Source organism: Coffea eugenioides, chromosome 2 (genome assembly GCF_003713205.1).
Source record: "Coffea eugenioides isolate CCC68of chromosome 2, Ceug_1.0, whole genome shotgun sequence".
Taxonomy (NCBI): domain Eukaryota; kingdom Viridiplantae; phylum Streptophyta; class Magnoliopsida; order Gentianales; family Rubiaceae; genus Coffea; species Coffea eugenioides.
Window position 1 is genome coordinate 33,884,228 of NC_040036.1, and position 12,436 is coordinate 33,896,663.

General features: G+C 35.6%; 1 pseudogene; it reads right to left on the bottom strand.

Moving 5' to 3' along the window:
* Positions 1-301: 301 nt before the first annotated feature.
* On the bottom strand, positions 302-5,710 carry LOC113762027 (annotated as a pseudogene).
* Positions 5,711-12,436: the final 6,726 nt, after the last annotated feature.

Consider the following 12,436-nt stretch of genomic DNA (forward strand, 5'->3'; position numbering starts at 1 on the left):
CTACTGAAAAGAATTTTTCTTGATCTGAATCCAATTAAATACAGCCACCTGAATTCAAACATCTATAATTTGCAGAGAACCAATTAGGAGATCCTAGTCATTAGAATAACCTAATTCTAGAAACGAAGCTGAGAAAGAGCATACTATGCTACCAAAAAATGCAGAAAATTCTGGACTTGATACACTTTTTTTAAGCTTGAAATTGATACAAAAAGATGTGATAAATCTTGGACCTATATACTGCAATCAGCAACAAGCCTGTAAAGGCTTACACCGACAAAATTGACAAGGAAAAAAGGACTTACTCATTAGGAAACTGGTGAGAAGGGTAAAGTTCATGCAAAATCTTGATGACCTGAGAGGCATGGGCAGATCTCCCAACCAGGCAATATCTTCCACTTGCAGAAGGGACTTCAAAGGCTAGAATATGTGCATAGACGACATCTCTAACATCAACCCATCTATGCGTTCCATTAGGAAATGACTCAGCCCCTGCATTCGGTGCCTAAGTTAGTAGCATCATTATGTATCTCTTCTAGCGTCTTTTTAATGCACTAAAGTATACGTACAATTAAACACCAATGGTCTCAGTCACTGGGGATAAACAAATGGCAGAGATGAAAATGTTCAAATCTAGAATCAACGGACTGCCCTTTATTTTTTTTGGAGAGTCTCTTGGTTCTATTTTAGTGCAATGCAAGGCCCACAACCATGAAGAGGGAGAGTTGAGGAATGAACCACTTGAGACAACCGTCATAGTTAATTATTGGTTGATCATAAGAAATATTACTCCAATGAACTTCTACTAGAACAGTTGCGCTAACAGCATGTCTTAGTTTTAGAAAGATCAATTACTAGGCAAATAACACAAGTACAAACACGACAAGACTGGTTGTCCTTTAACTAAAACAGGGGTTAAACATCGAAAGCTGAAGATACTTGTCCCTAAACCACTCCTCTAGATAGACAAAAATAAGATATTTGCAATTTTTTGTTCCAAAATAATTCAAAAATCAACCACTTCTTGCTTTACAAGTCCTGAAGTCATTGTACAAAGTGGCTATTTGGGTCGAAATATTTATTGTCAATAGGGAAAATAATAAAAGAAATCTGATTAGCAAGTAAATTCTTAAAACACAGGCAATGACTACACAGAATGAATTTTTCCTGTCAGTTCTGCCCACAATTTTTTTTTTCTCAAGGAAGACAAAATCATAACATATTCCACCCACAAGTGTTTTTCTTCCTGTAATTGCCACGGATAATGTTGAAGCATAGAAGATGCACAACATTAATTTCGAGGAAGAGGTTAGACAACAAACCTTTTTAACATCACCAGCTGATCAGACCATATACCTTGATATATCAGTTCATATTTCTGCGTATGTCTGTCAGTTATGTATTCGTTCACAATACAAAGATAGCAGAGCCTTACAGTTTTACTTTGAGTAATAAATTCTTTGTTGTTTAATAACAGAGAAGATTTTAGTGCATGATAAAGCCATAAGCCTATGACTAACACAGATAAATAAGTTTAGACGGATGGTGATAACTTAAGTGATCTAATAATTTCTGGAGCATACCATTTACTAGGTTGAGGACCATTTCTACACTCAGATTAATAGATGGCTGCAAGAAAGGACCAATGACAAATCCTGGATTGATTGTTATTATGTTGATGCCTTGCTCCTTTGCGAATTTCCATGCAGCATCCTCTGCCAAGGTTTTTGAAAGTACATACCAAAACTACAAAAAAAAGAGAGAGAGAGAGTTAAAAGTCTGTATGACAGAAGAAAATAGTTAGATATTAAAAACTCATTTAAGAAGTAATAGTAAAATATTTTATGTGCAAAACTTGCTTACATCAGTTGGAGCTACTACTGCTGTAGCCACAAAGCACAAGGACAAGCAGTCATACCAGTGATTAAGTAAATTTCTCAATGATCATAAGATTTGTGTAAAATTTTCCTTTTAAGACTCCCTTACGTACTTTGATTTGATTATATGCAAGGACTGATGCAAAGTTGTGTCAACATACTCCTGGAAGTATATGATGTTTACCTCTATGAGTCAACAGCGAAACAACAAGGGAATTTCACTTGTGACTGATCAAGCTGAACCCATGACTTGCTAGCAGAAATTCCCGTCATCTGACTAAGCAAATACCGATCCTATTGCAACTCCTTTTACAATAATGTGGAACTTGATTTTGAGCTTCATTTTAAGAGATGTGTGGTTGACTATTGCATACTCTACTCTCTCTGGTTGATTCAATCAAATTTGCTACTTAAACAAGAAAAGGAAGGAAATTGACCTATCTGGCCAGCTTTTTGAACACAGACAAGAAAAAAAAATCCTTCTTTTCCTATAAAAGTACCAAGAAGTCATGAAGATCCGATCTTAATTTTCTCCACACCTAAAATAACTCCCCAATTGTTGTCTAATGACAAATTAAAAATACAGAAATCTAGCATTCCATAGGAATGTTTTAACGGAAGACAATAGATGACATACATACCTTCTGCTCTTCACAGAATGATGGATCAGAAAACCAACTTTCATCAACTACTGCATCCTTCTTCAACTCTCTATTGAATGCAACTGCAGCCATAGAAGATGTTATAACGACTCTCTTGATATATGAAACTTTTGCACACGATCGTAGCACATTAAGTGTTCCCCTGCAGGTTCCAGTAGTTCTGCCTAGAAATGAAACAAAAGAGAAAATGAAGTCATTATTGTATCCTGCACAATCATGCTCCTAATCTGTTTCCAAATTTTAGTATAAGTTCTGTAAACCTACACAATCAGTTAAATAGCTAAAAAAATACCATAGAATTCTCCTATCTCTTTCTGCACTTGCGAATGACAGTATTAGATCAAATGTTAAGTTATGCTTTTACTTTTTGAGGTTTCACTGGGTGACAATGGACAATCTTCAGACCAGATGATGTTTCCACCAGAGTAATAATCAAATAAGTCTCAGATCTGGTTGTTAATAAAATGTGTTACCAGAAGTTCCAAAGATCAGCTAGCTAAGTACATTGAAACTGTGGTTACAAAAAGGCAGAGAGAGAAAATAGAAGAGATGCTGCTTCTACAACTCTTGCAACGAGATTCAGCAGAAAAATAAAATGAAAGCAATAAAGGGTTAATTATCAAACTTATTTGATGTCAGTGAGTCAATGAAAGATGAATTAGATAGCTTTGTTCACTGAAATTACTAAAATCAAAATTTTAGAGAGTTACTTAACGGGAATTCCACAAACACAATTAGAGAACCAGACAAGGATACGCGCACTACATAAAGCAATAAGGCACAATGATTAGCAGATGTTAATCAGCTAACAAGTGAAGATGCATATAATGTGCAGATTTGCTCAAATATATATTCCAGTTGCCACAAGATTCATCAAAATTATTATTGGGGTACTTAAAAAACCAGAATTCTACACTAGATGACAAATCAGCTGGTTAAAGCATGGACCTATTTGCTCCAGGAACAAGCTTTAACCTTTGCTCTAGCACCTTACCCTGACTGACTTATGTGGAACAAACTTGGGTAGACCTGGTCTACGAGCCCACTTAGAGACCATGCGGTATATTTGTAACTCTTAATTCTTCCTTTTCTAAACAATAACGGTCTTCTAGTTGTATCAACTGAAGTAGCACCAGACAGATCATATGCTAGAGATCTCATATATAGTTAACCAAGATAATGAAGCACGGAACATATGACAGTTGTTACAAATGACCTTGAGGGAAAGGATTATGTATTTACCACAAGTAAGAAATATTCTTCAGGTTTTACTCTGATAGCTATATTACTCTCTTCCTTTTGGGCGACAAAATAGAAATTAAAGCACATGATAATGCTCTAGAAATGCGAATAACAAACTCCCTATTTGCAGTCAGTGTTAGTGCTTTAACAAAGTCACAAATCAAGCGTACAGGAACATATTATCATGCAAAAGAGCATGTGAAAATGAAATATTTTTCCACAATACAGTAATATAACAAGTACATAGTAAAATCAAATGTTCCACAAAGCATGTCAAAAATTTCGAATTCCATTACATAGATAGCAGGTCTTATTGAGCAAAGTACATGTACCTCTGGATTGCTAACTGAAAGTTGAACTGGAGATGCAGTATGGAAAACTCCTTCAAAGATCCCTCTTCCAATAAGTTTGCCAAGAACAAATGAAGCCTTTCCTTGGCTCCAGCAAGTGATGTCAAATGTTGTGTTTTTCTCGGATCATCTGTGGCATGATTGAATGAAGGAAAGGTTTAGACAGCTACAGTTAATGCCAAGCTACCTGGGTAAAGTCTATCATGTTTTTACCATGGTTACGTTTAAAGACGCATGGAATTAGAACGAATAATAGAAGAATCCCAAAGAAATAATAAATTGGTCCTGTTAAAGACAAAAGGAAAATAACGAAAAGAAAGCATCAATGGGCGATGCATTATGGATACAATAACACATCAGAGCCTGATAATCTCTGGTTTTGTGATTTGTAGTTTTGCAACTTTCCTTGATAATAATTATTTTGTCAAATAATCTTGAGTTGGAGAATTCTATGTAATCTTTCTCTATTTTATTACAAAGTCAGTCCTTGAGATGCAGAATATGGGTTCAATAGAGTTAAGGTTTTTGAGCCCGGATGTCGAGTCTGAAGCATAAAGTGTCAGAGTAGCCACGCTACTATATATTCAACTACTCGAGTATCACAGTTTGGTTCACATTGCTTGTTTTTGCATGTGATTTTCTTTGATCAGAACAAAACTCGTGCAGCATGTACAAGAAACTCTTGAATAAATATAACGCGAAGCTACATAACAATTTTGCATGGAACCGTAACTGTTGAGCAAATTGTTAGATTCTCAAAGTTCGACAATTCCACTGGAATGAAGAGTATAACAAGATTGTAGTTCCATTTTTGCCACTGAACTTAGAGGAGCAAGCCGATTCTAAACCATCCACAATACTCATACACCCCTATACTGCACAAAATTAAAATAAAGTTCAATATGCCAATACCTACCATATTTCTATTACCAAAAGCAACTTGACCATAAATCTGCTCGTCCGCTGGACTGCTACCAATTTTCTTTTATTGCATCATAACTCAAAAGCCCCCAAACCACTGACTTGTTTTTCTTTGAGGATGGTTTAGATATTTTAAAAACCTCATCTACCCCAATTTATTGTTCAACAAATTTTCTTGTCTTATATCTTCTTTCCCCCACCTACTTGTCAACTGAAATTCTCTCCCTCGAGGCAAAGGACAAATATCAAATTAAGCACTCATTCGATGCCAAGATTGAATCCAATCAAAGGCATCTATCGTATTACACCAACTTCACTAACCTATAAACTAACACCAGCCATATGACTGCTAACCCTTGTGGGGCAAAATTCAGACAAAATTAACAAAGGCTGAGAGTGGAAAATTATAACTAAGCCTTGTCACACAGGCCTATAACCAAACACATGGCAGACAATTGAAAACAGCATAGAAAAGAGACGGCTGAGGAGAGAAAAGCCAACTTACTGGCATCTCGAACAGAAGCTTTAACAGTATAGCTGCTCTCGAGCAGCAGCTTCACCAGCCATGAAGCTATGTATCCCGAAGCTCCAGTCACGCAAACCACTTTCCCTTCTCCTGCTACTGAGCTCATTTTGTTACCATGCTTTTGCGTCTATGCTTTGCTCCCATAGTTGGAGGAGGGAGGCCTATATATACATACAGGAGTGGATAGTTTGGTGAAGAAGACGGGAGATTGGAATATTGGATAGGAGACTACTTGAAGCTTGGAAAAGTTGGAATTGACAAAGGCGCCATGGTAGTGTTGCATTTTGCATGGCTCATGGATGACGCAATGGTTTAACCATTAGCCCGGAGTTGTGATTTGGTTTGATCGGGGCTTTTTCGGGAGACTTGTTGTGGAAGAATTCTTTGATATCCGGTTCGGCCAAAGGGTGTCTAGTGCCCATTTTATGAAGAAATCTTCAGCTGTTAATTGTTTTTGAAGAGTACTGATGTTCTTTGGGGTAGGTGGGCAAGCCTTTTATACACGTTAAATTTAGTATGATTTAGGTGTATTAATTGTCACTCATATGGCACCCGTGATGGATGTGTGTGTGTATATATATATACATATATATTAATCAACAATTTTTATATTACTCTTATTTCTACTCCTACTCTAACCTATTTAAGGAAAAGCTCAATTGAGTTAAGAAGGGCTAAAGGAAGTGGTTCTCGCCTTTAAAAAAAATGAGTGTACTATTGCACATCATTTGGATTTTTCATGCAGAGAATCCTTAACATGCAATCAGACCTCCACTTTAATCTTTACCATGATTTGTTATTTGATCACACAATACTTACAAATGGACCACATTACATCAATTTAGGATAAAAATTGGAAACAAACTGATGTATACAAATAAAATAATCCATATGTTTTGATTATAATAGTATAACTTGATTATATATTATTCTTTGTACAATAGATATTGATCATATAAAAGAGCACAAATTACCATTGTTAGTCTGGAATTTGGCAAATTGAAATTTCAAGAAGTCTAACAAATTCTTTAGCAACCATAGCAAATATGTTTAAACATGTAAAGAAAGATGTGTAGAATTGCAAATAGTTTGTGTATGGTAAATTTTGAGTGACTAGTCGCCCTTTAAATGTATACATTTCATTTAATTGAATGGTATATTAGAATTAGCTATGCACATAAACATAGAAAATCTATGCTAACTTTAATCTTTGTAAATGCATTTTTGTGATTGTGAGAAAATTTTATTGAGGGCAAGCCACTTGTGCACTTTTCAGCGACTTCTTGGTTCTCATACAGTTGTCAAAGTTTTTTTTTTCCTTAAAGAAACAAAGAAGAGGACCTTAATATATGAGGATAACATACACCCATCTTATTTAGTCTAATTAAGCCTGTGATTTGATTAGGAACCTAATGTGGTTATAAAAAAGAAGAAGGAAACACATTGATGGTAACAACCCAAGTACACAGAGAACTGGTCTAGTTGTTGCAATTTTCCCTTTAGTTACACTATTCTATCATTGGTGACGATTGCTTTTTCTAAACCTTAGCTCACTGCACATGTCATTCCTATGAAAATTAATTGATACTCTTTTTTTTTGGGTTAAGAGTTGAAGTTCAAATTGGCAAATCTTGGAGCAAATTCATCCTTTGATTCCTGGGAAGCTATTGATGATAGCTGATGGCAGCCAACTTTTACTGAAATGAGCATTGGTGACATTTCTCAAATTTTCAAGTTTGAAGAGAATGTTGCCATTTCCTTCTCTTATCCTATTGTTACTTTAGGATTTACTTCCTAACATATTTAGAAATAAAAACTGAATTTAGTTTGGTTGTTGCAATTGGACCATTAATGCAGAACTCAAATAACTACTTTCTGTATATATAGATGTATCTGTTTTTTGCTTGTTGAACCTAACTTAAATTAAAGCATTAATCAGTTTGGTCCCTTAGTATCATGACAAGTCAGTTACCTCTAACGCTTTAGAAACTTGGCTAAGGAGATCCTTTTAATAGAAAATTGAGAGTTGCTAGCAGAGTTGATAAACCCTTTAACAGATTTTGTGGCATCATTCTGTAAAACGTATTAAGATTTTAGTTAGGCTCGAATAATTATAAAACCCCTAAAACTCACCCAGAACACTTAATAATGAAGACAATAAATTTTTGCACCTTAAAAAAAGTCAAACACAACATTAAGCATGAATATGAATATTGTTGCTCTTTCTTATGAAAAAATCGTGGAAAGGAGTACCAAAAGGACAAATGGAAAATATTTCAATTTATATTAACAAAGTGAAAGGTGAAGAGTTTTGGATAAATTTAGAGTTTTAGAATGTTTAGTGGATTTTTCCTAACCAATGACAGAAAACCCCTTAAAAGTCTCTTAACTCCATTAGCAACTCTCAATTTTCTATAGAAGGCTAACCTTGACCAAAAATTTTAAAATTGAAGAGTCCAAAAATTGGTTCACAACAATATTAAGAGAGTATATGGGTTTATGCCGCATTGGTTTATGATTTGTTGTTTTGTGATTCAAGTGACTTTTGCATCACCTTCCATCAACTTTTTGTTGTAGATCCTATATAATGCTCTTTTCATTAAGAAAGAGGACTCAATTTGTATGTGTTGATAAGTGATGAAGCATATTGGTCAAGACTTCAAACTTCAAAATTAAGTAACCAAATAAATATTTTTCCTAAGTAATTAATGAACCAATTTCTTTTACTTTTCTGTTAATAAACAACATAGTTTTGTTGCCAAAATTATTTTTTAAATCTATGAACAATATGATTTTATTGCAATACATCTACTCTAATGGCAGGATAAACATTGCACAACAGATATAAAAGAATGTGGAATTGTTAGATACAACAGATGGTACGAATACGAAATAGTTTATTTAGTTATGCAACTCTATGTATTACGACGAACAATCTTAACAATTCTTTTAGGGACACAAATTCTTAACAATTGAAACCATTCCTGATAATTAAGTTCATCCCATGGCTCGTCATGTAAAAGACTCACAAATTTGCCAATTCCTAAAGCCAGTTTCACAATTTAAAAAGTAACAAGGTTCTTTGGCTTGAAACTTCCAACAGTGTCATCGATCGAGGCTCACTTCCAACGGAATGAAATTGATTAACAAATGTTTTGTTTTCTCTATTGACACTTAGACAGATCAAATAGAGAGAAACAACATAATTCGCAATTCAGTAGATTACCATTTACTACATCCAGGACCAATCCTGCACTTAGGTTCATAGAAGACTGCAGAATGGGACCAAAGACCCATCCTGGATTGATTGAAACCATGCCAATGCCATGTTCCTTTGAGAATCTTTCAATCAGCATCCTCAGCTAAAGTTTTTGACAGCGGATACCGCATGTGACAGAACCAAAAATGCAAGAAAGTAAAGTTGGTCTAAGTTCTATCAAGAAAGAATAGATTTACATGTTATTAACAAATATGGAATGTTCTACAATTTTGATTTACCCTCCTTACATGAGTTTCAAAACAGATATACTACACAATCTCCCCTAACAGAGTAAAATTTATTCAATATTTTAGAGATCTCTAGTTTCTTGTGTGTTAAATCTAAGAGAATTAAGAGTAGTGTTATTTCCTTATGCTTCAACTAATACAGAGTAGAAAGGAACAAGATTCCTGCTGATTCTTCTTCTTGTGATCTCTTGATCACTTACTAAGAAATGAAACTCCAGCGGAAATTTTACATGTCACATTTGGCGGCAAATTACTCATAAATAATTAGTAGAGAATTTGGTCTCCTGTTCTGAGATTTATAGTTTGATCTGACAATCATCCTAGCTACTTGGTGTTCATATGCAACTACATTTGAAATGTAGCCTTAACTTTTCAACTCCACAATATTTGCACTCCTAAAATTTTGACGGTAGTTATCATCAGTAAATATCAATGAATCAGCATCTTTCTGCGTCGTATAGCTTTTGAGAATTGAGAGTGTAATGGATCAATCGTGTTGAATCACTTGTTACACTACATTCATCTAATCTCAGACAATCTACTGCTCATTCAATGAATGACTGTTCGTCACCCAAAAGGAACAAAAATAGAGAGTGTGCTTTTAATGCTTTCTTCTGTTCATCTGAAAGTCTTCACTTCAGTTTGAAAAGACGGGGGCTAAACTTTTTTCCCGGGGACCTTTTGTAAGAATTTTCTCTCTACCTCTTAGATTGATTTGGTGCAAGTTAGTATCTTGCTACTTTAGGGTCATGCTCTAGACCGTTTTAAATGTTCTAGCAACAAACAGGCCTCATTAGTGATGCCTTTTAAGAACCCTTTGACAGTTGATACTGTTGCTTTATTTACCATCATTCCATCCTTATCCTTTTTGAAAAATTGAAGTTTGAGCCTCTGGGGTGCTCTTAGATTATCTTTCACTTTCATTCTCTCTTCGGAAGCATCTATTATGCTTCCTTCATTCTATAATATTTGTGGCTCTTGGGAGTTTGTTCTTTTTATGCACAGTAACAAAATTTACTAAAAGAAAATTAACGTTTAATGACACTCAAACATGCCACTTTATATGTGTTTTAGTGGCATTTTTTAATCTTTTTTTTTTTGGTAATAAGCATTTTCCCCAAGTGTCAGCAATACTGGTGCCACTATAATCTAGTGGCACCTGAAAAGTGTCACAAAAGAGTTATTATGGTAACATTTTAGCATGCCATTGTACCCCGATTCCTTGTCATGAGAAGGTGCCGCTTTTTCATTTTTTGATGGCACTTGCAAATGCTATCAATTTGAGTTTCGATACAACTTTGATAACGAATAATTGTGTGTTCTATTCATTGGTGTTTGGTCTTGATTTTGGCAAATTATTGTGCAGAGTAATGGGTTTCTGTTTATATTTGGTATTTGTGTTATTTGCAGGCGATTGGTGTTAAAAGTGACAAAAAGAGACAAATTCCAGAATACTAGTCATTCCAAAGCGTGCCCATGCCAGACACCGCAGAGCTGCGTTAAAAAGACGGACCGCGCGACCCTACTCCCTGGATGTTGCCACAATTCTTGGGAGATGTACTTGTATCTGCGTGGGATCAGGAAACATATTAAAAGGAGACCTTTTGGGTAACAACTCAAAGAGAAAGAAATAAGGAAGCTACCATATAGAAACAAACTCTTGTTTGGCAGAAGAGAGGCAGCAGCGAGAAGCTTTAAATAGAAGACAGCAATAGACTGGAAGTTATCTTTAGACCTTTGGATCTTGTAACTGGTATCTTTACTTTGGTTCTTTTCCTTCTTAACGCAAGTTGAAAACTAGCGGCTACATCCTTTTTACTTGCTTTTTCAATCGACTAAATTCCATGAAGGCTTTCAATTGCTTCGTGATTATGCGGTAAGGCTAAACCTTTTTATCTAGTTGAGGAACAATCAAGACCCAATGCACAAACAATTGTGAGATCTTTTTTATTGTCCTAAATTCTACATTCGTGGGTATTTAATTATTCTTTGTTTGAATAGCCTATTATTGTTTGAATCTATTGGATCAATGTGGCCAGTTGTTCAATTGTCTGAATAGTATACTGCCAATTAGAACAAGGGTGCGTATCATTTGATTGTCTTAAATTAATGGCAAACGGCACAATTTCATTGCCCTGCAAGAAGTCTAATCTAGGTCGTGGAAATAGTTAATCTAGTTTAAATGAACCAGCATGTGTGTTTGTTAACTAGAATTGGGTCTCTCGAATTTCTAAAACTGTGAATAGAATAAATCCTTCGAGCATCTCTGGGGTTAACTAATTTATAAGAGGGTAGTTTAAGAGCGTCTCTGGACTACCATATAATTAAGGAGAAATTGGTGATTTTGTGACAGTCCCACCTCACCCTAAGGCGAACCAAAGGGTTCGGCGAACCGCCTGCCCAGCTCTCGCCAGGACTATCGAGCAGTTAAATAAAATCGAAAATGTTCAGGAAGGTAATAGCGTGCTCAAACGATTCAAAGTCGCCAAATGGCAAAACGGAAAAATCAAAACCACAATGAATAGTGGTTGCCACATCACCACCCAACCAGGAGCCAAACGAATACAGATATGGCCATATGACTCGGGAAAACATTTCCAATCCAGATAGAATACATGAACAGGGTAAATAGTTTTATACACATACGTTTGTAATTTACGGAACAAAAGAAGATAACTAGACCAAAATACATTTAGGGTTTTCCAACTATCGAGGAGCTTTACAAAAACATATTAAAACTAGCTCGACTCGTGCTTCAAAACATCTTAGCCCCAAAAGTGGTTCCCTGTAAGGAAAACAAAGATAACGGGAAGGGGTGAGCTTACGCTCAATGAGGTACCAAAATAATAGCAAGTAAGAAACGTGGAACTTCATATTCAATTAATCACATATGTGCATTAAAGAAAGAAGTGAACAAACACCATAGACAGAAAGGATACGGGTGGCTCTCAGGAGCCAAATTCCCATTTTCTTCACCGAAACTTGATCGAAATAATAGTTGACACTCCGTCAACGTTAAAGAAGTAACCAATACCGTAGACTCCACTTTCTCCAATTCCTTCCACCTCACATACCCCTACCGGACCCGAACTCCAATCAGTTCAGAAATGGTAATACTCGAGTATACCGGAATCAAGGGTCTCAATACCCAAAGATCCCAAAACAGACTACCGTGGTTCGTTATCTAATCGACCAGGCCCCTGCCGGCCCGACTCGAATAACTAGCCACAGGTGTTGAGTTCAGAGGTCACAGAAAGGTCGTTGAATACCAGTTTTCAAACGACATCAGAACAGATACAGATACAGATACAGATACAGATACAGATACAGATACAGATACAGATACAAATA